The sequence below is a fragment of the Microtus oregoni genome, unplaced genomic scaffold (assembly GCF_018167655.1).
Source record: "Microtus oregoni isolate MIOR12 unplaced genomic scaffold, Mior012 000127F_ref0000509, whole genome shotgun sequence".
Lineage (NCBI taxonomy): Eukaryota > Metazoa > Chordata > Mammalia > Rodentia > Cricetidae > Microtus > Microtus oregoni.
In genome coordinates, this window is record NW_024544770.1 from 431,067 (window position 1) to 458,325 (window position 27,259).

The window sequence follows — 27,259 nt, forward strand, 5'->3', positions numbered from 1 at the left end:
ATATATATATATATAAAGTCTTACTTTTTTTTTTTTGATTTTTCGAGACAGGGTTTCTCTGTGGCTTTGGAGCCTGCTGTCCTGGAACTAGCTCTTGTAGACCAGGCTGGTCTCGAACTCACAGAGATCTGCCTGCCTCTGCCTCCCGAGTGCTGGGATTAAAGGCGTGCGCCACCACCGCCCGGCTTAAAGTCTTACTTTCATGCAGCGAATATCTATTCATGGAAGCTGTGATGGCAGTAGCAGAGGTTATAAAGATGAATTAGAGTTCATTCCTGTCTTTAAACTATTTCTATTATAGTAAGAGATTATATGATTACAGCATAGCAAGAAAATGAAAGGGCAGAGATGGCCCATGTTTTGCTCAACTAGTATGTGCTACCTTCTGACTGGGAGCAGTTCTCTTCAACTCCCAAGTTCATTTCCTTCCTTACTGTGGGAAAGGAGTATGGGGTCTTTATTTCATAGGGATTTCAGTAGAGTACTATAAACCTTGACTTTTATTTATTTACTTATTATTTACCTTTGAGAGCTGATTTTTAAACATCTACCTGCACACCACTGGATGTGTCTAAACTGATGTAGGAACATAGAAGGAGGCAGGAGGACGGTTTTTGTTGGGGCTTTAGGAAATACAAGAAAAGAATATTGACATTTGTGGTCATAGTGTGGTGGGATAGTAGATCAAAAGAGGAGAAAACTGAAAGAACTTTTGAAAGGACACAGCCCTTGAGAGGGGAAATTCAAGTTTGTACTTACTTTCAAAGTGATGTCACCACATCAGCTGATAAAGCTCCTCTGGGATTGGTAGTTGTGTGCTATGGCAGGAGTCTAACTCCAGTGGTGTGTAGTAACAGCAACAGCCCTGGGTGTCTTCTCACATCCTGGACTCTGGTATACCTTGGACTGTGGTAGATGCAGGCTTCCTTAAAGTGAATTCAGAGCCCATTGGGAGTGGGAAACATGTGAATCCCTGTAGTGATATTTCATTTGTGTTTTAATAAATAAAGCTTGCCTCAAGATTAGAGAGTAAAACAGCCCCACTGGTCAGCCTTACAGACTAGACAGTGGTGACACACACCTTTTACCCCAGTAGCCACACTAGATTGCCATAGAAACCAGATAGTAGTGGTGTATGCCTTTAATACCAGCCCTTGAGAGGATATAAGACTGGAGGAGATAGCTCTCAGACACAGTCTCATTCTGAGGATTCTTGAAGGCAGGATTGTCATTTCAGACTGAGGTGGAGGTAAGACCCAGTGGCTGGCTTTTGCTTTTCTGACCTTTATGTTGAACTCCAATATCTGTCTCTTGGTTTTTATTAATCATGCTACAAATCCCCAACATCCTTGGCACACCTACCCAATCAGATTCTCTTGGACCAGGGGTCTGAAGATTCACATTTTTTTTCCATTCATAAATTTACACTTCCTCCCCTCTTCCCATTCCCCTCCCGCTCCCCCACTCACCCTCCTCCCTCGCCCTCCCTGCTTGAGAGAGTGCAAGGAACCCTGCCCTGTGGGAAGTCCAAGGCCCTCTCCTCTACCTCCAAATAGACTAGGGTACCAAAAAGCCTGTGTACGTGCAGTAAAAACAAGTCCCAGTGCCTTTATCAATGGCTTCTCAGTCAGCCCCCATTGTCAGCCACAATCAGAGAGTCTGGTTTGATCACGTGCTCGTTCAGTCCAGGTAGAGCTGGATTTGGTGAGCTCCCATTAGAACAGGCACGCTGTCTCAGTGGGTGAACCAACCCCTTGCAGTCCTGACTTCCTTGCTAGTCTTCTCGCTCCTTCTGCCCTTCAACTGGACCTTGGGAGCTCAGTCTCTTGCTCTGATGAGGGTCTCTGTCGGATGAAGATTCTTTGGTGATATTTGAGCTAATCATCAGTGTGATAGTGGGGCAAGGACAGTTCAGGCGCCCTCTCTTCTGCTGCCCAAGGACCTAGCTGGGGATATCACCGTGGATACCTGGGATCCCCTTTAGAGCCAAGTCTCTTGCCAACCCTAAAATGTCTCCCTTAATGTAGATATCTTCTTTCCTGCTCCTATATCTGCCCTTCCTCCATCTCCACCCTCCCATTCCCCCAAGCTCTCCCAAGTCTTTCCGTTCTCCCTTCCCTATCCCCCTCTCCCCTTTTAACAATCTCCCAGAGAGTGTCCTATGCTTAAATTGAGAACTGATTTTTACCAAAACTGGTTTTGCACCCTAGGGGATATTTGGTAATGTCTTCAGATATCACTGGTCAGATATTGGCTTCTAGTAGGCAGAGGCCAGGATGTTACTAAATATTTGACAATGCACTGACCATGGTGGGGAAATTATTTGTCTGCAAATGCTGATGCTTTCAAAGTTTAGAAACTTGATCTATCAGGTGTGTCAACCCAAACCATGACCCTAAGTTTGCATGTGGCCAAGGATAACTATGAATGTGTTATAATACAAAATTATAAACTTATTTAAAACATTATGAGGTTTTTAAATTTGTTTTTGGTAACTGGGTGTTGTGGTATCACCATTTCAATAGAGTAAACAAGTTTGGGCCTAGGCCATAGTGAATGGCTATGAAAAAGGAATAAGTGGATGAAGGGCAGCTGGTGTGATTAGGGGGACTCTTAAAATTTCTCAGTGGGGAGCTGAGACAGAGCTATGGACTCCCAGGTGTCATGCTCTGCTGCCAAAATCTCAGAGAACCCAGCCAAGCTCACACATATTGAGCCACACCCAACAGTCCTGAAGCCACTGAATCATCATTTGCTCAGTTTTTCTTCTTTAATACTGCAAAACTGAAAATATTCATTGGATTACTCTCATACTGTAATCACTTGTTTGGAAAATATATATGATCGGTTCTACAAGACTAGTCTTTCTCAGTTTACATTTGTTTTTAAATCCAAGAGCCAGGTTTGCATAGAAATCATATTCACAGGGGCTTGCAGAAAGCTACATTCTTTATAGGGAGTTCAGAAAGAAAACTTCAGAGATTTTTCATTAACTTGGGCTTGACCTTTCCAAGAAGCCAGCTAGTTCTGCCTTTTTTGTCTGTGTTTGTGAACTTAACAGGTCGGCATTGTTAAAGTCAACTACTGTTGAGTGGTAGACACACTCATTTTAAGAGTACTTTTCGTAACTAAATGTCTGTGTTTATTGTTCTGAAGGGCATATCTTTATCTGATAGTGTGTTTTCAGCCACCAGCGGTGAAGATGCTTCCTCACTTGCTGTCCTTCAAAATGTTTGTGTGCACAGTCACATTAAGATTTGCTTTTCATGGGTTGGGTTTAGCGTTTCCATGGAGATGAGGTGGGTAACACCTTGTTTCTTGATTGCTTATTTCAGTGAAAGTGATCCTCACAACAGTGTGGCTTACCCGTTACTGCTTTTGCAAAATTGGGTATCTGGAGCAAGATACATTTTAAAAAATGTCCCTGGGGCCTGAGGGTTGAGGTTTTCTCTCTGAAATAATTCTGCACCTTTCAAATGCTTTACTACTTTTAAGGGACTCTTAAAGTGCGAGGATTTAGGGCCCGGAGCTATTTAAGCTTTGAGCAGATGCAGTTTTGTTGAACAAGAATAGAACTCATCCTTTACTTTGGGAGCTCTGACACTCCATCCAGCTGCTTCCAGTCATTTGACTCCTGAAAGCTGCCCTAATCCTGGTAGAGGCAGCTTCTTCTGCTCCCAGGTCCACCCCCTACTCCTGATTGGCGAGACACTCCACGACCGGAGCCCGCCGCCTACGACGTCCCTGTGAACTGATTTGAAATAAGAGCCAGGCGGTCCTTACTAGCCTGCGCCCGACTTTTCATAGGCTGGAAAAGGAAAGGTTGAGAAACTTGACATTGTCTTGGTAGAGTGCGTGTAGAAGCAGATCAAAGAATAAAAAGGGAGGGGGACGAAAAACGTGCTCTTTGCTGCCTGTGGGTTCCACCGAGTTGCTTTTGTCTTGTGGGCTTTTCTGCCGTCTTTGGTGTCTGCGCTTGGAAGCCTGCGAGTGCGCTTCCACGCAGCTCGCTCCCTGCCGGATGGGTCATGGAATTCCAAACATGAGGCAGGTAAGCTTGAAGGTTGCGGTTGGAGCTGCGCTGGCGCCAGCCACGGGGGGAGGTATTTAGCTTGGGACCCCTGCGACCTGTTACTCCCGATTGCATGTGGAGTGATCAAATGCATGATTTCCAGCAGATCCATTAGGTGTAAAAGAGGAGCTACGTTTTCTTCTTAAGGCTACCTTTGCAAGCACATCACCTGCCGTCTCCCCACTCCCTCGTCCTTACTACCCATGCCAGGTTTTGCCTCTAAGAGTGGTTGCTGATGTCAGGCGGTCTTTGTACAAGGTTCAAAGCGGTTTGGAGAATATGCAAATCAATTCCAGTTTGCTGGCCCCTGGAATGTATTGTGCTGGATTCATCTCAAGCTTTTCTCCTCTCCCCTATTATGCTTTAGGTTAGAATAAAGACAACTGCCTAGCCTGACAAAGAATTACACGGAAACCCTTATCTTATTTTGCTTTCACATTCTGAGCACATTAGCGTGGCGTGTGTGTGTGTGTGTGTGTGTGTGTGTGTGTGTGTGTGTGTGTGTGAAGCTGAGAAGGCTAAAACAGTCCGGAAGGAACTAGCAGCACTTCCAGCGGGGGGTGGGGTGGGGGCGGAGAGGTGCCGGGCGGTGTGTACAGACTTTTCAAAAGACGTTCTAACAGTTTGGGAGTTGTTTTGTCCTGGGCGAGAGATCACAGTCTTGGAAGTAATGAACGGAGAGTTTGGGGGTTGCTTAAGCATTTCTCTGTAAAGAATTTTAAGTCAGCAGCTTCTTCCGTCGCTCTAGGGCATGGGGATAAAATTCCTTATCAACCTAGGTAGAAGTTTATGAGCTTTATAGCTTTGCCATTGAGAAAGAAAAGGAAAGATTGGATTAGAAAGCCTAGAAGAGGGTGTAGTTTACAACTCTATCACGGTTGTAGTAAAAAATCTTACGTAAATATTTCAATACAGAGATCTATCTTTGCTCATAGGAAAAGATAAGACTAGAAAAGTCTTTCATTGACTGGGAAAGGCAGAAGATACAAGGGAGGAATGCTACTTTTGCCAGAGCTGAGTAACTCCGTGTGGAAAAGTGAGCATCTGTTTTGCCACCGGAAAAACTCTTCCTTTTTTCTTCCAGTTGGGTTGGATATGCTCCACCCCAGAGTGCTCATTTTAGGGGAAAGTGAGCCTTCCCATAAGTGGCTGGCCCAGGGGCCTTACAACTTTCTGTCTTTCTGCTCTAGTTTCCTGAGGTAAAGCAGAGTCCTCCACCAGAGTGGTCTGGAGCAAAGACCTGTTCAACTTTCTTGTTCCCTAACTTGCTCTTATGGAAGCAGAGCTGGCAAATTCTAGCCGGTGCAGAAAAGCACATGAAAGACTGTGTGCTTTCAGCAAATTGCCACTGCCTAACAGACGACCTGTGCAGAGGCTAACTTCTAAATTTTGCAGTCTCATAGACCAACCTCATTCTTTAAATTTCTAGTACCCATATAGGATGTACAAAGGGACCAAGAGAGTTTACTGCAAAGGAGTAAGAGGGAGACTAGGCACACAATAATATTTTTGACAAAGGTCCTAAGCCGAAACAAAGAAGTTATTTGATGCTGTGTAGAGGCACCTGTCTTGTCCTCGGTGGTGTGTGAACTCAATTTTTAGAATCTTTGTGCCCACACAGTTCCTCTGGAATGGTGACACTCCCTCTGTCTGATGCCTAAGGCAGGCTGTCCAGAGCTCGGGGTGATTTTTTTTCCCATGTGTAACTGGCATTTGTGTGAAGTTGGAAAACAGCCCAGTATTGAAGTTTGAAATGTACAAGTAGGTATATAGTAACTCCTTAGTTATTTAATGAATGGGCAGCTTTTCATCCCACATCTCTGGATATGCATATAGTACTTTTCTTTTGCCTGTTGGGTACTTGAAAAGAGGGTGTGACCGGAGGAACAGAAGCCAGAGGGGTAGAGGATTATTGTTCCTACAAGAAACCAGGCATGGAATGGTAGCGTTACTGCACGGGTGAATCCCAGCTTTGTTCTTGTTTTTCTTGGGTGGAGCCTTACTGCTTCTTTCAGGCAGAGGACTCACATCTACCAACCAATTTGTCATCTTAGCCCAGCAGCCCCTAGCTGTATTTGCAGGGTTAACTATCAAACCAATCCATGTGTCATCAGCTCAGCAATGAAACGCAACCTTTTTGCTGGTAAGTGATCTGTCCCTAGGGCTGCACAAATGCCGAACAGTAGTGTGGCAGCCCAGAAGAGATCCCTAGCACTAACTAGTCAGAAATTCTGGATAGCCAGAAATTGCCAACAGAATTCGAAGGCTGCCTGTTTGACTGTAAGGCTGTAAGGAGGGTTTGGGCTTTTGCCAGGTTGTCAGCAGAACCGTGTAGGATAGAATTCTTTTAGGGTAAGGCCATATTAAAGGAGTCCAAAAAAAAAAAAAAAAACCCCATAAACCTGACTTGTGTTTGTCAGGAAGTAATTTTAAACTTTATGCCAACCTCTCTTTGCACTTTGATCATAAATGGAAAACTTTTCAAAATCCTCTTTGAGAAGGAATTTGCTAGGTTCGTTCCCAGGCAAAAGGAAAGACACGGCCACCTGTTATAGAAGCCCAGCCAAAAACAACAGGTTTTCTTATGGCATTCCCACAACTGCAAATATCCTCTCCAAATAGCAAGTCGCATTCATTGTCCCACCACAGACTAAGAACAAATATTTCATTCTCAAGTTGGAAAAAAATATAGACTCTCCAGACAAAATTCCCTACGAGACATATTTTGTGTTTCTAGCATCCTAATAACTTTAGAAAAATACTGTAAGAAATTGATATGAGTTTACTTTTTAGTCTCTAGATCTCCCAGCTGCTAAATTTTTGTGAAGTTAGGATGCCGCTGATCCAAGGAAGCTGTGACTCAGTTTGAGCGGCCGATTTTGCATTCTTTACATTGGAATTAAAATGCCCAAGGACATCTGGCTCAACAATGGGAGTCTTGGTGGTAATCTTCCTCAGCGGATTAGAAAGTCCTTTCCAAACAGGATCTGTTTATTCTCAAATACATCCCCAGGAGAGAATGCAGGGCAACTTGATCCCCATTGAACAAATGGTGAAATGAAGGCAAAGAAAGGTTAAGTAGAAAGAGGGACAGCAAGTTAGAGGCAAGTCTGGAATTCACCCACCCAGAAAAACTACCTGTGGAGGCTGAGGCCCCTAAAAGGCATTCTAGGGATGAAAACAGAACCTCTCCTTCAATTTCCTTTCTCTTCTTGTTCTGTTACCAGCACACTGTCCCAAGTATGCAGTATTGTTTCCTCCCTTTGAAAGTGAAGCCTTGAAAAGTATAGAAGACATTTCTGTTCTCGTTTGTCGCAACATGGAGGTCAGCCAGTTTTTATGACATCTAATAGGAAGATGCTATAAGTGGAATTTTAAATATGTGTCTGAGGAATGTTCCGTTTTAACAGATGTTTTAAGTTTTTGCATATGCTTTAGAGAGTTTGACATCTTCAACAGATGTTAAAATTTTAATTTTTTTCTACTACGTCTCTTTCGGGAAACATTATCATTGTAGTACTTGCTGTCAACTTAAAAATATTTGTTGGTCATGTCAAAGTAATTTTTTGAGTTGGTTGAGTTTTGTTTTTCCTTCATGTTCACTCTGACTCATGTTCTGTGTTTGTCTGGCTGTGGACCGCATAGGCTTCAAACAAATCTGTTAATTGGTAGTTGCATGTTATCCACAGACATTCCTGCAAGTTTTAAGGATAACTGTGCATGTGGATGTCTCCTGGCTTTGATCCCTTGTGTGGTGACTAGACATCCAAGGTAGCTATGGAAACCTGGGCCTTGCATTGCTGAGGGGGTTGGGGGTGGATATCTCATCAGAGAGTAATTTATTTGATTAAGGAAAGATGGGACTAAATCAGGACATTTTTAATCCACATGATTTGAGTATCCTAGTTCATCCGAATCAGTTGGCGTTCTCTTGATAAGAAAAAAAAAATAATGACTGACCACATCAGAATATTTTGTAAATGCAATTTAAATTCTTCTTAATCAACTGATTGCTTTGTTCCAAGAGCAACTTGTAAAATGAAAGAGATGTCCAACATATGTCAATATCGTCAGTGTCCCTGTTGTACTTTGTATGAGTATTATCATTTTCAGAACTCAAAAAGAAAGACCAGAATCTGGCTGGAGGTATGTATTTCACGTATCTACCTGCAGGGGTCAGACTTGAAGTTTCCATGATTAACGCCCTGGCCTTGGACACCACTGCAGACCTCCTCAAGCAGAAACAGAAAGATTACTCTGCCAACAGAGTAATTAGTTCGCAATTCTTTAACCTTGTGACCAAATCTGCTGTGAAAACCAGTTCATTCAAGGAAGAGAACATCAAATACACTGCAATTAAAACAATGGTAATACAGCCAGATCAAATTGGAACCTAATCTCAGTGTAGATATGGGGAAATCTATGAGGAAGATTTTTGACTCATTCTCAGCTCCATCTGACACCAAACTCATCTTACAGGATTTATTTTAGATTGTATACGAAGTCTTGATAACTAGCATGCTGTAGACATTTTTTTTAATCTAGAGGGCTCAACATTAGATGTTTATCTAAATTTAAAAAATTTGTTTCTTCCTTAGAAGAAGATATTCTTTGATACAACTTTAAGATCCTTTATGTCCTCCAGAAGGTGATGTTAGGGAGCTCAAAATTGTGGCACCCAGACACACAAATACCTAAAGGGAACTTTACTGAAGCCAAAAGAATCAAAACTAAAAGTTTTGAAAACATTTCTTCTTCATGCTTTAAAAGACAGGTCCTGAGTTAACAAGACAAAAGCTGAAAGTGGTCATAATTGTAACTTCTAAGTGACTGTTAAAGGTTCCATACTCAGCCAACTGTGGATGATAAATAAAATATCAAGTCTCTTCACTTTTATGATACAGCACATACTGAGCACTCACGGAATTAATCTGAGTTCTGATTCACTGAGTGAATAAAGTTCATTCAGAAAAGCCACACAGTGAGTGACTCTTGATTTTCAGATGGCTTTTCAGTTCTAAACATGATTTGATATGGTCCTTGTCCTCAAAGAACTACTAGTCTGGTGTACAGCTTTTATACCAACAGTGTAATATAGATTGTTACATGAGAAAATGGCTGCTTACTTGTTCTTAACTACATATATATGTAAGGGTCAAAATCCATTTCAAAACTGATGGTAGCCTAAACTTTACTGAACTTATGGGAACCATGAAATGATCTGTATTTGTCACATTTAATTAATTTTCACCTCCATGTTCACTTGTACAAATTTATGATTTCTTAGTTAAAGATAATTTATCAGAGAAAAATAGGTCTCAACTCTATAAATGTTTTATGTTCCATTTTTGTATTATGTATTAAGATATATTTTTATTCAAAATTAATTTTTAGCTTATCAGTGTATCTTTACTTTTTATTGATTTTTTTTAGTGAGCATGCAACATACTGTGTTTCACTGACATTTCATGTGTGTTGTATTTTTTGATCTTTAAATATAAAAATTGTACATATTAATAAGATCCTTGTGATGTTTCAATACATCTATATATTGTATAATCAAGTTAAAGGTATCTGCCTCTTTAAAATGTCAATTCGTTATGGCAAAAGCATTTAATAATCTTTTCTTTTATACCTTTGAGATGCATTTATATAAGTACTATCCACACTCATCCAAACTTCTTTCTCCTGTCCAAGTGTTTCCTGAGAGTGTTTTTGTTTGAAGCTGCAACATTTTCAAGTGAGAAATTGGCATTTCAAAACACTCTTTTGAAAAGTCTGTGGAGATGTCAGTAAGACATTTGCAAGCATGAGCAAGTGGACTTGACTGCAAGACCCCACATAAAAATGCTCTGAGTAGCTGTGCACTCTACTCTCCCAACACTGAGCAGGAAGAAATAGGAGGGTCCCTATGGCTCACTGGCAAGCCAGCCTAGTTAAATTAGTGAACTCCAAGCTAATAAAAAATTGTCTGTGAGGAGGAAGATGACAGTAAAAATTCCCACATGTATGGAAAGCGTCTCAAAAGGTCCCCTTATCCGAGGAACTATTTGTGTATTGATGATTAGTGAGTCAGGGGGAGTTTTCTTTGGAGTGTGGCCATTGGTAGTTGCTCATGCTTCAGTGGATGGCCCCACATCCAGGTGCAAAGGGGCAGCACTGAAAGAATACATTGGGCTTATTTTTTTTTAAATAAAGGACATGAAGTTAGGAGGAAGATTTTTGGGTGGGGACTAGAGAAGTTGAAGGGAAAATAAGAGTGTGAATATGATCGGAATGCATTGTATATATGTGTATAGTTCTCTGGGATAAAGAAAAACATTATTTTAAAATGCAGCTGAATGGTATTCCTGAGGATGACACCCATACACACCCACGTGCTCGTCCCACGCGCATGACTCCCCCCATAAGCACACCACTCACTGTGTTGAAAATGATTCACTTTGATTCATTCGTGACAAAGTTCTGAGTTTTATGAACGTGAATCTATATTATAAAAGATGGAAACACAGAAGAGTTAATATACTTGTTGATCTGTTTTAGTAATATTTGAAAGAGAAAAACTTCACACTACTTGTTTCTCCTTTCTCTCACTTCTGACGTATTCTGGTCCGTCCAAGGTACCTATCTCTCCATCTAGCCTAATTGACACATAGTGAATCCGTAATTACCCATTTCTTATCTGGCGCTGTCCAAACAAAGCATTTTTTGTCTCTTTAGGACAGTGGTCTTTAGGGCGTGTTGGGAGAGAATCCATGCAGATAAGCTAAAGCTGTTTTAGCCTTTTAATCCTTAGAATGCATCTTTAATTGGGGTTGTTCAAATAGTGAGAAATTCCCAACAGTGGAGCCCAGAGCTAAAAGACACAGGACTGCCCTGTCAGGAGACACTATTTAGGGACCAGGTCATATATTGTGAGATAAAATTTGCTGGAATGTCTGCCTTATACTTCAGAGCTCTTCCCTTGTTTTTTCTCAGCATCCTGCCTGAACTTCTCGACTCACTAGAGCCTTTATGCCCGAGAGCCAGAGAGCCACAGGGGAGTGAGTAGGAAGGGATGATGCCATGTGTGGTTTCAGTTGCTTGTGAGAACTTTCTTTGTATGCTGAGAAGTATCTATTTGGATTAGAATAAACAGGAGGAAATGACTGTGGCACTATCTTACACACATTCATATTTGAGATAGCCAAAATATTTTCGTTAATCCTAGCTCTGCCTATCTTGGGACTCAGTTATTTGAGGGCAAGAGTCACATCTCAAGTATCTTTGAATTCTCAGATCCAAACACAGGCACTGGAACACAGAATTATCATGTTTTATGGGAAGATGTGAGGTTTTTTAATAGGAAAGAGAATGGAAAATTCTAAGGTGAATGTGGCTCTGGAAAAGAAAGGATGTTTCACCTGTCAATGGTGTAGTAAAAACTAATTGATAGGTATCAAAACATCAAAATATGTGTAGCTGTTTAGCCATTCAGTTGTGTTCTGCTAAAGACCCAGCCGAGAATATGCCAAGCAGCTTACCTTATCCTCTGCTTGATGGGGCAAAAAAATAACTCTGATGTGGAAATGACCTCCAACTGATCAAAGCCTAAATGCCGAGATAGTATCTGCTAAGCTTGTTCACAGTGAGGCTGACTTGATGTTTTAGGTAATAGCCAAACGTGTAGTTGCTTTATTTGCCAGGTGAATGGTATGCCACGCTAATTCAGCAACAGAGGGAGAATTTCCACAGTTCGTTCTTTCTCTTTTTCTCTTTCTTTCTTTCTTCCTTTATTTCTTTCATTCGTTCTTTTCTTTTCATTTTTTTAAAGATTTTTATTTATTTATTATGTATACAACATTCTGCCTCCATGTATGCCTGAATGCCAGAAGAGGGCACCAGATCTCATTACAGATGGTTGTGAGCCACCATGTGGTTGCTGGGAATTGAACTCAGGACCTCTGGAAGAGCAGCCTGGGCTCTTAACCACTGAGCCATCTCTCCAGCCCCTCATTTTTTTTTTATTAGAGACAGCGTTCCTTTACAGGTTCCTTGACTGTCCTAAAATGCTGACCTTGGCTGACCAGGCTGACCTTGAGCTCACAGAGATCCACCGGCCTCTGGCTTCCGAGTGCTGAGATTAAAGGTGTGCGCCCCGACCTTGACTCAAAAGGAGTATTTCTAAAGGCTAAAGTATTCCATTGCGTGCCGGTGGTGCTTGCATTCAATAGAGTGACATTCAAGACAACACATTTTTACTACTTCTCAGTGTGATATGTTATCTGAAAGTTCTTGTTAAAATTGTGGAATTGAAATTTCAGACCCATTTGATGATTTATAGAGACAACAGCACTGATACATTTTTTGGAGTACAGTTGGTAGACTGTTTCCTGTCACTTGTCAAATTTTAGAGTGTTACTACAGGTACTTTGCAGGTAATCTTTTTTGAGCAGGAAGAAAAAAAACTGTGGACAACTGAGATTTTCTGTGTATATTTTCTGTCTTAATATTAATTAGATGAATCACCAGATAAAATGAGGGAGATGGAAATCACCACCAAACAATAATAGAAATTTGTATATTTATACAAGGTCCAGTAGATAGGAAATACATTAGGGATTCAGACAAGCCATGCTAACTTGATTAGGTGTAGTGGTACATATTTATAGTTTTGGCAACCAGGGGGCTGAGATATGAAGATCAAGAACCTGAACGCAATGTGGGCTTCATAGGGAGACTCTACAAAAAAGTTAAGAAAAAAATGAATTGCTAGTCAAAAGTTTGGTTCTTGTAGGTAGAAAAGTAATATGCTTTTTTTGTTTGTTTGTTTGTTTTTTAGACATTTCATTACATATCTGTGCCTTGCCTGAAGCTCACTATTCTTCTATGGAGCTACTACCTCAGCCAGTAAATGTCAGGGTTATAGGTGTGTACCATCACACAGGGTTTATAGTTGAGAGGTTAGCATATGGCCCAGAACGGCTTGTATCCGTGAGAGCAACCATTAGAATGCAGAGACAGTGAGTTCAAGATGAAAGTAGTTGATAGAGTTAACACATTTTATCTCACCACCACTACCACCAGCACCAGCACAGGTGATGCAGTTTAGCTCAAGAAACTCTTTAACCACACCTAGTAACAAATTTACATCTAGAATTGGAAAATTCTGCTCCCCCATTCTGGTGTTATCTGTGGCCACTCCACATGCCTTTTTCATAAGGTATAGTTCGGTTGCTTTCAGGTCCCATGCTGTCATTTCATGTACTAGTAGGTTTTGAGCCATTTAGAATGGGTTGTTGGTTTGTGAACAGTCAGAATAGAATGCATTATCTTAAGACAAAAATACCCAGCCTCTTTGGAAGAAGGGGATCAGTGGAAATAGGAGGGAAATAAGAGAAGAGAATGGAGGAATATGCTTAAAATTCATTACATAAATGAAAATGTCCTAATGAAATCCATTATTATGTAAAATTAACACATGATATTACACAACATTTAGAAAACACCCTTTTAGAGATCCAAGTAGTTAATATTGGCTTGCAGATCGCAGCTGTAATCTTGGCATTTAGAATTGGGCAAGACAGTTGCCAAAAGTTCAAAGCAAGTCCGTGCTATATAGCCTGTCCCCAGACAATCTGGGTGACAGAGTGAGAATTTCTCAAACGAACAGAAAAACCCAAGTAGTCAGATGGTATTTTACTTGGTGTTTGTGTCACTTTGTGTATATCTTCTATGCTCTGATTTTAGATTAAATATAAAAATGCCAAATGGTAAAAATTGGGAGGACCACGTTTGTTTAGGTGAAAAGTTTATGATGTGAGATGACTTTTTTCATAAATTAATCAGTTGTTCTATGGAGTAATAGTGCAAGAAACTGGAGCAGAACAAATAGAAGGGAGAAAAAAATGTGAGTTCTTTCAGGGCAAGTGTGATGGGAAAATTAATGTTTAAAAAGGAGGCTATTTGATGGGTGATTCAGTTGAAATTATTTTCTATTGTCAGTGCTTAAAGTGAGTTTACAATGAAGTTAATGCTACTGTTCTTTCTGTCTGACTAGGAGAAAAAAGGGAAAACAGGCTCATAATAATTAATTGTGAGGGTCTTGATTTTTTGAGTAGATTATAACAAACTATCAAAAATGATAATAGATCATAAAATAATGGATATTTACTACTAAACCCTTCCATCAGAAGGAGATGCTTTGTGAACTTTTCTCCCCTTCCTTACATGGAAGTTGTCAGAATTGAATAGTTCACATGTACCCTACATTGTTTTGGTTTAACTAACATAGAGCCATGAGACATGAATTGTTTGTGACAGCTCCGAACATTGATAACAGACGACAATAATGCCTGGAGACAAAGCCTACATGGTAAAAATCTGGAAGCAAAAGTGCTTATTATGCTAGGCCCACGTGCTTTGACCTAGTTTTGTTCTTCTGCTGGAAAATTATGTCAGTATTAGTTACGTCATCCACTCGGATGAGCAATTTCACATTTTTGTTTGTTTCAGGGTCATGTTATTAGCTTTGTATATTTAGTTCTGACCTTCTGAGAGCCTAACTAATCCTTATTGACTTGCAGTTTCGTTTGAAAAGGAGACTTCTGGGAGACAAAGAGGGGGGATTTTGTGCATTAAGGAAACAATCTAAAATGAATCATCAAAGGCATTCATTTCTGCTTGTTCAGTAGCCACTGTCCTCTTGAAGGATCCATGAGAACATCATTTTTCTGCTGGTTGCAAAGTGTCTTCCCTTTTTTTGGTCCTGTGGAGACATAATAAATTATGGTGCCAAGGACTGCCATAGTTGAGCAGCAAAAAGTAAAACAAGGTAGAAAGGCCATTTCCCAGCCCAGCACTCTTCAATTTGCCGTTTTCATGCTTCTCTTTTGCTTGTTCATCCAGGAGAAACTGACTTGACATATTTTTTCTTATTTAAAATCTTTACGGAATGTACTTAAATGAATTGCTTCCCTGGTTGATTTCAAACACATTTTTTCCCCTGCCATTTAATACTTTCTATCATTAGAGGAGTCATTTAATTCTTTCATACATTTGTTAATTCTAATCTTCAAAGAGTGAGAGCTCTTCTAGCGATCAACTTACATCAGATTTACAAGTATAATTTGTTACCAAAAGACCCTGAACAGTGTTTTTGATCCACATGTTTCTGAATTCCATATTAACAAATGCAATCAGGAAATCACACACAAAAATATGAAGTTGTGGTTCCTCCGCAAAATAAATAAATAAATAAATGATCTACCATTTACTCTCGTTTTCTAATTAAGGGTTTGAATGTTAAGAATCCCTTTGTTGTTTGCTCCTTTGCAAATTCTCTGCCTGGACTTGGAAAACTTAAGAGAGTGTTCCCTTCAAGTACAACCATCTGAATGTTAGCCAGGTGAATTGCTGATTAGCTTGGAGTCCTTTGAAGAAACAGTATGTAAGCAATTGGGAGAGGCTTTAGTCCTAATTGTGTTATCCTGGGGAGTTTTAAACTTTGTTTGAAGCAGTCAACTCTGAGTATTGCATTCTATTTCTGATCTTTATGCTAATTTACTACAATCCCAAAGACAAATCTTTTTTCGAGGTCTTGAGCCTCTAATGAGTACATAAACATTGTCAATCCTAAGCTGCCAGAAAGTTACAAGCTATATATAGCACACTGTGCGTCTCCTATGGTGACTTCCATTTCTACAATACATTTTATAATGGTCAAAGGTAGGGGTGAGTATATGGCCCTCATCTTACACAGTGACTTTTCTGTATGCTCTTCTGCATACCCCCATGCACTGCATGATATATCCAGGAGTTATCTTCATAGCAGGGCAAAGAGAGTGCTCTCTTTTTCTTTAAACAGCTGTGCAGAATTGCGCTTTCCTATCCTGCCAATTCATTGCAACATCCTATTACAACTGACTTGACTGTGGTCCCATGGGTAGCTTCCAGTCTTTTGGTATTAAAATAGTGTATCTGGAGAAGACTGATTTTTATCACTGTGTTACAGGCAGGTTTATCTGTAAAATCGATCACAAGATATGAAAGTCACTTTTCTGATTGAAAGGGTATGAATAGACTTTCTAATTTAGGTAGACCAATAAGCTGACCTAGCCAGCATGGATGACAGAGAGCCCTGGATGCTTGAGGAACAGAATCTCTGTTGGGTAGTTTTGAACTCTTTTTGCAGGAATGTGGGGGGAAGGGGACAGGGTATTATGTATCCCAGGCTAGCTTCAAACTCATTATGTAGCAGAAAATGGTCTTAAACTTCTAATTCTTTTGTCTTACCCTCGCCAGTATTAAGATTACAAGTATGTGTTACCAGTGAAGATTTAGGATTGTTCTTTTTTTGGTTTTGTTTTTATATTTTATTTTTTTATTATTTTTATTGAGCCCTCAAATTTTTTTCTGCACCTCTCCCTACCTCTTCCCTCCCCTGCAATCCTCTCCCAAGGTCCCCATGCTCCCAGTTTACTCAGGAGATCTTGTTTTTATCTACTTCCCATGTAGATTTGATTTATGTATGTCACTCTTAGGGTCCTCATTGTTGTCTAGGTTCTCTGGGATTGTGATTTGTGGGCTGGTTTCTTTGCTTTGTTTAAAAACCACTTATGAGTGAGTAAATGTTATAATTGTCTTTCTGTATCTAGATTACCTCACTCAATATGATGTTTTCTAGATCCATCCATTTGCCTGCAAAATTCAAGATGTCGTTATTTTTTCTGTTGTCTAGTACTCCACTGTGTAAATATACCACATTTTCCTTATCCATTCCTTGGTTGAAGGGCATTTAGGCAGTTTCCAGTTTCTGGCTATGAGAAACAATGCTGCTATGAACAGAGTTGAGCACATGTCTGTGGCACGATTGAGCATCCTTTGGATATATACCCAAAAGTGGTATTACTGGGTCTTGAGGAAAGTTGTTTCCTAATTTTCTGAGAAATTGCCACTCTGACATCCAAAGGGGCTGTACCAGATTGCATTCCAGCAATGCAGGGGTGTTCCCTGTACCCGACAACCTCTCCAGCTTAAGTTGTCATCAGTGTTTTTGATCTTGGCCATTCTTACAGGTGTAAGGTGGAATCTCAGAGTTGTTTTGATTTGAATTTCTCTGATGACTAAGGATGCTGAACATTTTCTTAAGTGTCTTTCAGCCATTTTAGGTTCCTCTCTTGAGAGTTTTCTGTTTAGGTCTGTACTCCATTTTTTAAATTGGATTATTTGTTCTTTTGATGACCAATTTCTTGAGTTGGCTTGGAAGAATGGCTCAGCCATTAAAGGTTAAGCTCACAACCAGAAATATAGGATTGTTCTTTTTTGTTGTTGTTTATTATTTTTTTTTTAGTTGTTGAAAAAAAATTCTGCCTCCTCCCCGGTTCCCATTTCCCTCCCCCTACTCCCACACATCATCCCCTCCCCCCACTCCTCTTCCCCTCTCCCCACTCCTCTCCCCCTCCCCCCACTCCATTCCCCCTCCCTCTCGAGACTGAAGAACAGTCCAGATTCCCTGCCCTGAGGGAAGTCCAGGGTCCTCCCACTTCTATATTAGAGTACTACTCAGCAGTAAAAAACAATGACATCGTAAATTTTGCATGCAAATGGATGGAAATAGAAAACACTATCCTGAGTGAGGTATCCCAGAACCAAAAAGATGAACATGGGATGTACTCACTCATAATTGGTTTCTAGCCATAAATAAAGGACATTGAGCCTATAATTTGTGATCCTAGAGAAGCTAAATAAGAAGGTGAACCCAAAGAAAAACATATAGTCATCTGCCTGGATATGGGAAGTAGACAAGATTGCCGGGCAAAAACTAGGATTGTTCTTAATAAGCATTTCTGAGCTCATCTTTATAATCATTTGCCAGAGATGTTGACTCTCCAGAAATGAGTCCCATAAAATGTAGCTGTTATCAACAATTTTGTGTGAACGGAAGCTGAGACAGTTTGCAGCAACAATCCATGTGAGAGGATAGGCCTTCATGCCTCCCATATCCTCAACCAGTTCCTTTTTTCTCTTTCACTCTCTAGGGAATGCTAAGAAGCTCAGCTTTATAACATTCAAATACTCTTCGAAGTGTTGAAAATTCACTTCTATAGATCTAATACCTAAAAGACGTTTATATTGTTAGTACTTTGTTTGTTAGAATTACAACCATTTTTCAAAGTCCTAGTAAGAGGCTTCACTTAAATTACCATTGTTAAGAAAATATTAATTCCTTCAAAAACATTGTCTTCCTTATCTTCAGATACCAAATATCAAAGTGCTCCATTTATTAAAGTGATTTAATGTTTATGCACATCCCTTCAGCCCTATATCAATCATCTTAAGGCTAGTTTGTTATGTGAAGGGGCTAGAGAACTGATTTATGATTCAGAGTTTTCACTGTATATTTATTCTTTTACTTATTAATTTGCTCTATAGTTAAGGCTGACTTACAATTCACAGTCCTTTTGCCTCAGCTACCTGAGTGTTGAATTTCAGGCACTTGGCACTACAACTGGCTTGTTTATTCTTGTAATTATGGGAATCATATAACGTTTAGGAATATATACATGTATTTACTCTGTTACACTAATTATCTAGTTTGTTAATCATGTATGATTGCAATTACTTCTTTAGAAGGCTGGGAATAATAAGAATAGCACTTAAATCATGAAGTTTTGATGAAGATTAAGTTCATATTTGCTCACTACTTAATATAACATGTGGTACAGAGTATTTATGGCAATGTGTGTCAAGTAAATATGTGTCAAATTTTAGAGGGGTAGTTGTCAAGAACTTTGAAGGACCTGAGATTTTACAATCCATTTCCATTAATAAGCTGTACTGCCATTGTTTCTAGGATATTGTCAGCAGACATGAGACTCCTACATCTGAGACAAAGAACTTTGTTATTCAAAGCACAGGTAGCATGAATTTCATGCATTGCTTCTCCTTTCCTGGAAGTGCCACAAGGTGTCAGGAATGGAAAAATTATTTCTTACTTCCCTTCAATGCTCTTAACTAGACTCCCTATTGTAAAAGACGGATGGATTACTGGGAGAGAAACAAACCAAAGTTTGTGAACATGTGCCTTTTATATGTGGAAGAAACTTAGGAGTAAATAAATTCAAAGAAATGGCTATAATACCAATTTCGGTGAAAAGGAAAGACAGAGAGTGTGTGATAAGCAAGTTATGGGAAAGTAATTAGGAAAAGGCACAGAAACCAGGAAAATATTGGTTGTGATACACATTAAGTCCAGTGCTTTATTTCTGCTGTATAACAATAGTCATGAACCTTTTTATGGGAATCTCATCAACCTAGGAACATTCGCACCCAGGAAAGCAGACTAAAGCCTGGTCTTCAACTTGCAATGGAGCTAGGCTGTCCATGAGCTTGCAATCCTCCTGTTTCTGCCTCCTGAATGATGGGAGTATGCTTATGGTGTGCCCCTCTTGGCTTTAATTTGCTTTTTCTTATTTTATTGGTTTTTTTTTTTATTTGAAGTAATCACACATGATTACAACATTGGGGGAAAACGGAAATAGACTAAGAGAAAGTTTCTCGAACCTTTCTGTCATCCCCGCTTTCCCCCTTCCCTAACCTTTGGGAATAACTAGTCTGCTTGCCACATCTTTTACTAGTGCAACTGCTGCTGCTGCTATTACTCTTCTTATTGAAGTGCTGGAAATTGATCCTAGGCCCTTGTACCCTCCAGAAGGTGGTTTATCACTAGAGTCTTTCCCTGGCCCTCCACCCTTATAACGTTAGTACTCCAAGAATATAATGTTAGTGTGACTGCACAGTGCATTCTTTTGAGGTTGACATTTGTTTAACACAGCGTGACTCTCTGCTGTTTCATCCAGGTTCTTGCAAGTGTCCATTGCTTTTCCCTCTTGCTATTGTCTAACGTCCCATAGTATGAACATCTCACAGTCTGACCATTCACCTTGTTGGTAGACATTTCGGTTGCTTCTAGATTGCTGATATTAAAATGGCTAAGAATCTTTACGTACAAGATTCTGTGTAAAACTAAGTTGTCATTTCTCTGGTTTAAATGCTCAGGAGGGCAGTTCCTGAATTTTGTGCTAAGTGTAAACAACTTTGTAGCCAACTGCCAAACTGTATTCCACAGTGGCTAAACAGTTTTACATTCCTACAAGTAGTGCATCAGTGATCCAGTTTCTCTCTGTCTTCCCCTAACATTTGGTTTTTACCCCTGTTGTGTTAGGAGCAGCAGGCTGCATCCCCGGCACCCGGTCGCCAGCACGGCTAGCTATACCAGAAATAATTACACGGAAACTATTCTTTTAAACACTGCCTGACCCATTAGTTTCAGTTTCTTATTGGCTAGCTCTTACATATTGATCTAACCCATTTCTATTAATCTGTGTAGCCCACGAGCTGGCTTACTAGGAATGATCTTAACCTGCGTCTGCCTGGAGTGGGAGAATCATGGCGACTCCCTGACTCAGCTTCTTTCTCCCAGCATTCCTTTCTGTTTACTCCGCCTACCAAAGGGTTGGCCTATCAAATTGGTCTAGGCAGTTTCTTTATTAATAAGAAATCACTCCCACATCATACCCCCACTTATATTTTAGTTATTTCAGTAGAAGACACTTTATAATACAATATAGGTGTGAATTCAAAACCTTGCACATAAAATTCTAACACCCAAATTGGGCCTGTTGTATGACAGAATTATTCAAAATGCCTGTGATTGTCAGATATTATCAGGTTGAACTATGGCTGATAATACTGAGAACAGAAGAGGAGCTGTGTTGTACAGAACATATCGTTAAGTACTAAATTGGCCTTCATTTATACACTGACAAATGTAAAGAATTGATTGATATGTGCTCAGATAAACAGATACCCACTCCTATGTATATCCATATTCTCTCTAAGGAATGGGGATATTACACATCTGTGAAAATTGCCAAACATTAAATTCTCCATTCCAGTGTATTTATCTACTTTTGGATTTGCTCTACTTAAATAGAGCATGTTGATACATGTATGTATACATATATCAACATCTCCCTTGGTGATTTATGTATAGACATGAGACATGTTGATATAGGTTTAGATGCATGTCTACTCACAAAACTCTTGAACTCTTGTTCCAGCATCTGATCTAGATTCTTCAAGGTCAGGGATGCACAAGATCAGGACTGTTTATATTTAAAGTTTAATTATGCTTTGTGGTGGCTTTCTATGTTGTAGGATGTTTATCAGTAATGTTGACATTGACCCATTAAATGCCAGTTTTCCTACCACCTCTCAAAGTAAAACAGTGAAAAATGTCTCAAGACATTGTCAGATACCAACTGGTAATACCAGCTCTTCTTTACAGATTCCTCCTTCTAAATAGAAGAAAGGGAGTCTGTAGCTTCAGGTTACCTTGTTTCTGACAGCTATTATTATCTTTGACTTTTAAAAATAGTTTTGCATATTATAGCTGCATATTCGTAGTTGACAAAGGAAATATCAGCTCTTTTTTTTTCTTTTTCCTTGTGGACATAGATTCATGGCATATGGTACTGGGTTTCATAAGGCCATTTTCAGTCAAGTACATAGGATTCCTTGACTGTGTCCCTCCTCCCATTTCTCCACCACCTCCCTTTCTCCTCTTCCTCTATCCTCTTTTTTTAATATTTTTTAAAATATTTATTAATTTATTATGTATACAATATTCTGTCTGTGTGTATGCCTGCAGGCCAGAAGAGGGCACCAGACCCCATTACAGATGGTTGTGAGCCACCATGTGGTTGCTGGGAATTGAACTCAGGACCTTTGGTAGAGCAGGCAATGCTCTTAACCTCTGAGCCATCTCTCCAGCCCCCTCTATCCTCTTAATATCCTTTTAATCTCCATCATACTCCTGGAGCGTTTTCTTCTATATCTATGTTAGGCATATCTATGTAAAATATAGGATCCACAAATGAGAGAAAATATGCTATATGTGTCTGAGTCTGACCTAATTTACTTCGTATGATAATCTTCACTTGCATTCAAGCATTTATATGTAATGTTTCAAAATACCAATTTAACATAGGTAAATTAAGACCAAATCTTGGTATTAGCGTAGACTTCTTTTACTTTGTGTTTATAATATATTGGATATTGTAGTTATTTCTATAACTTTATGAGCAACAAAATTCTTCAACAGGCTTTATCTATATTAGGATAGAGAATTTTGTGGAGAAGTTAGCATATTCCTGGATCTTCCTCTGATTTAATGTAAGTGCTTATCTTCAGATCCACTAATAGAAAAATTTTTTAAATAATATATAAGGAGCTTTGAGAAAAAAGTGATAGTCTTAAATTTTAATTTTTTTGATAACAATAATAAGATCTTCAAGATCCTATATTTTTAATAGAGTTAATTTGATATATTTATATGTAACTTATTTTCATATAAGAAATATAGTCTCCATTTTAGAAGTAAAATAGGATGAAAGTAACTATTGATTGAAATACTACAGACAGTATATTGTTCTTGAAATTACAATGAAAATGTTTCATACTTGCAGATAGATTAAAATAACCTGTATAAAGAGTAAATTATAACCTCCTGTATAAAAAAGTTCATATAATAAATTGCTTTGTTATCTTTTGATGCTTGGAATTGAACTCAGTTCTAGCATATGTGCTAAGCATGTGCTCTACCATTTAGCTATATCCCAAGCCCTGTGGTTGTAAATTGAAATTCTGCTTTTGCTTTTTCATCCTCCCCTTATTTTTTTTTCTTTTGGTAACAGAATATCCACTGTTGCAATGTGTCCAAAGATTCTGACAGTAGGTATCATTGATTTACTGTTGTCTGTAGCTGTGCCTGAGAAATATATCATGGTGTTGTATTGTAATATGAACCCCCTAGGAATGCTAAACTAATCAAGAATGAAGCATTTCTTTCTTAGAAATAGAGATTTATAAACTGCCCAGAGGTCTAGCTATTTCAAGATGAAGGTGTGCCTTGAAGTGTTCATTTGTTTGTGATCCCAGTCCACTAAACTTAAGTGACAGTTCAATATAGCCAAACCTCTTGGGAGTGTATGAATTTAATAAGGGAATTACCAGGAAAAATATACTGAGACCCAGGCTGACCCCCACAATAAGATAATACAGTTATAAATTCATTTGTTTCAAAGTATGACAAATAATACTCAAAATATCTTGAAATGTTTTCCTCCTTTACAAACATGAAAAGGCTTGGGAAGAAGAAATTTAACATTCACTGAAGTTAAAAAAAAAGATCGTCCCTAATTTACAGGATTAAACAGAATTTTTACTTTTACAGTGAGAATACAAATTATTTGCATATATTTAACTGACCCTGCTTAGAGGAACTGGTAAGGTGTTCAGCATATAATTTAATTATAAGTTTAGTCATTTTTCCTCTTCCTTCACTTAAGGTTTGTGTTCTAGTAGTGTGCACATTTCCTTTTGTTACAGTGGAACCTTATGCTGCCTACAAACTAAAAGGTTCATTTGTTTTAGAGCTTATAGAAAGGGTTGCTAGAACTCCAAACAACATACCTATAACTTTCAGTATTGCCTGCCAAGATGTTTATCATAAAAGAACAGTTTCATTCATAGACTATGTCTAACAATGTAACCTTGATCTTCAACTGTACTAATCTTTGCCTTCCTTTTTTCTATTAATCATATGTTCAAGGACTCTTGTAGTCCTCCTCAGTATACACACGTGGGATTGGTTACAGGACCCTTGCCAACATTTCAATCCATAGATGTTCAATCCCTATGTAAAATATTATAATGTACTCTATATACTATGCATATATCCTAGCACGTACTTTACATTACCTCTAGACTACTTGTAACATGGAGTACAATATAAATGCAAAGACTTGCTTTACCCTATATTTAAAAAATAATGAGATGTTTTTAAAAGTTGTCCATGTTCATTCCATATGTAAACTTTTAAGTTTTAAAATTCATTACTGTTTGATTCCAAAGCCACTGAGCCCAGGAATACAGAAGGATGGTTGTAGAAGATGACCTTTGAGTGGTGCAAAATCTTCTTGCAAACTGGTGTTGATTTGCTGAGTTCAGAGCAGCAACTGAGCAGTCTTTCCTGAAAAGACTGCAGATAAACCTGACAGGCAGATTAGCATATCCATGAGATGCTAGTAGAGAACATATGAAACGATCCCAATAAGTTGACAGTTTTCTTCAGTAGTGTCCCAGAAGCCTGGTACAATGGATATTAGGAATCTTCCTCAATTGACTTGACTTGAATGTGTACATCACTGAATTAGTGAAAGATAAAGTTTTTAAATGTACGATGCTGATTCTTTAGATGGAAAATGATATCTCTGTGTAGTGGAACATCATCATTGAAGCTGTAGAGATTTTCCAGTGGCCTAGCCAGTGTTAAATCATATCAGAGTCCTTCAAGGTATAACCTAGGACACCATGAATAGTATAAGAAAATTGTCCTTGTCAGAATTACAAATGCACTTAGCAGAGACTCACTGTTCATTGCTTTTCTGACAGCAGAATCTTCTAAAAAGTTTCCAAACTATATAACAGTTTTGACATGTTTGACTTTGAACCAAGGATAGGAAATACAATTTAAAGAAACAGAGAAGACCTTCTCAGTTTTAGCTGAAGGCCATGAACTCCTACTAGATTTTATATTCTGTGTTCTTAATTACTAATGCCAATATAGGTTCTTAATATGGTGCCCGAGTTTTTTCCAAGAAATATATACTGTTTTAGATTTTTTTAAAAGTTTGTCTGCTTATTTTATTAGGTGTACAGTATTCTGCCTGCACCCATGCCTGCATGATAGAAGAGGGCACCAGATCTCATTATAGAATGCTGTGAGCCACCATGTGGTTGCTGGGAATTGAACTCAGGACCTCTGAAGGAGAAGCCAGTGCTCTTAACCTCTGAACCATGTCTCCAGCCCCTGTTTTACATTTTTTTTTACATTTTTAAATGACAAGTTTTATCATACAACTCCAATATAATGATGGAGCAAGCTTGAATACAAGATATTCACACATATATCTTGAATATAAGATATACACATTTACATAAAAGATATAGATTTGTTTAGTGTTTCTGTGCACATGTGTGTACAAGCGCCTGGAAAGCCAAAGGCAATGGGTCCACTGAAGCTAGGGTTATATGTATTTGTGAATGGTTGACATGGGATTTTGAAATGAATTTCAGTCCTCCTTCAGCAAGAACAGCATATGCTCTTAACTGCTGAGCCATCTCTTGAGCCCATACGCTACATTTTAAAGAATCTGTAATTAGAGTATAATTAATTCACTATTATTCATATATCTTTAAGCACAGAGAAACTCCTTATGGCCTTTGACACAATTGTTGTTTTTTCTTTAAAAACATGATAGTAAATATCTGGAAACATTAAGAATCTCTAACAGTCACCAATATAGATGAACAGCTGCACAAACACTTTGAAAAATATGTTCCTGCTGAAGTGAAGACATTCCCAAAGCCGAGCATGGTGATTCATCCGTACAACTGAAAGTCAGTAGGCAGAAGGATTCCTAGGTCAGTACCAGCATGTGAGATACTATCTCAAAGCAACACATTACAAAAATATATAATACACATTTAATTAAAAGGGCACTTGAAGTTGTACAGCTCAGTACGTGTTTACCTAGCTTGAAGTTGATTTCTGCTGCCACGAAAAAATCAATTAGATCTCAACTTTTCCGCTTACGAGTTTATGAAGGTTAACTGTTTGTGTAGCTGTTTTTTTTAACCCCCAAATCAGTTTCTTATAATCAACCTGTTACAGAATCTTTATAATTGACATTGAAAGGCCTTGAGATTATCTCTTGGGCCCTTGAACCATTTGAATTGCCATGTAACTACTAGCTCCTTTTGAATGGTCCCCAGGAAGGCTTATACAATTGGGGAATTCTCGGGAGAGCCAGTTCAATGCAGGAGTTTCACATTTGGAATGGGAGACAAACTATGTTCTTAGCTGAACTCCTTGTGCACTTACCCACTACTTTTAACCATGTGTGGCCTTCCTTATCCAACATAGAACACACACAGTTATTCTACTGACAGCACACCACACACAGAGCTAACATGACATTCTTGGGGTATTTGTCTAGATTATGTCTTAATATGTTTGGTTTAGAAAGTAAAAGGCAACTGGAGGAATTTTTAATTCCTCCCCTTTTTAAAATTTATTTTTATTAGTCTGTGTGAGGCTGTAGAGTCCACTAGAACTGGAGTAACTGTAAGCCACTACACGGATGCTGGGAATTAAGCCTGCATCCTTTGGAAGGGAAGTCAATGCTCTTAACTACTGAGCCAGGTCTCCAGCTCCAAATTTGAACCTGTTATGAAGTTATATTCATATAGAAGACAGAAAAATACATACTATGTGGTAGAAAAATAGCACAGTATTTATTGAGGGATAAATTGATCCAGTATCTAAATGAAAAGGAAGATTATGAAGAGCTTAGATGGGAAACTCTGAGACATATTCTATTACCTATCTTGGGCCATATTTGGCATATACCCTGTAAATATTTGTTGGGTAAATAATGGAATCAACAGTTTGGTGCCTATTGATGCCCCAAGTGGAATTCTGAAACTCAGAGGCATCTTTCTGCTCAATGTTTGTGGGTTTTTATAAAGCATTTTGTAAAACCCTAAGGATAGCATGCAATCAATTACTTTTCCAATAATGGCTTTTCCATTAAAGACTTCATCAGTTATTTAGTTCCAAATCGGAGATTTATGAAAATTTATTGTTTTTTTTTTTAAAATATTGAGCTAAGTGAGAGGAGGTAATTACTAGGGGCCATACAAGACCATTTTTGTGAAATGTCCAGAGGAAGCATATTCATGGAGGCAGAAAGATTAGTGGTTGCTAGGGGCTGGCTGAAAAAGGAATGCAGAGCTACAAAATTCTGCAGTTAGATTTTGGTTAGGGCTACTCCACTCTGTGTATATACTAAAAGCCACTAAATTGCATGCATGACTTGGATATTTTGACAGATAAATCATGTCTCAATGAAACTCTTTTTAAAAGATGATGAGGACCCAGAAATTTAAAATAAAAATTGGGACTTTGTGGTTAAAATATTAATGACCTGTTTGATTGTTTCAAAAATTTGAATGTGTTTTATTGTATTGTTTGTGTTTGTGTGGCTATATGATGGGCTTGTGCAGGGCTCCTGAACCACA

General features: G+C 38.8%; 1 protein-coding gene across 2 annotated transcripts in view; it reads left to right on the forward strand.

Moving 5' to 3' along the window:
* Positions 1-27,259, forward strand: part of LOC121444458 (E3 ubiquitin-protein ligase Midline-1) — a 370,913-nt gene that overhangs the window by 184,544 nt on the left and 159,110 nt on the right. The window contains exon 1 of one of the 2 annotated variants that reach the window (XM_041646266.1): positions 3,882-4,051. The exons of the other annotated variant lie outside the window; for it this stretch is intronic. The gene's annotated coding sequence lies outside the window, so the exon portion shown is untranslated. Of the gene's footprint in view, positions 1-3,881; positions 4,052-27,259 lie in introns of those variants that run through there. 2 annotated transcript variants of the gene reach the window in all.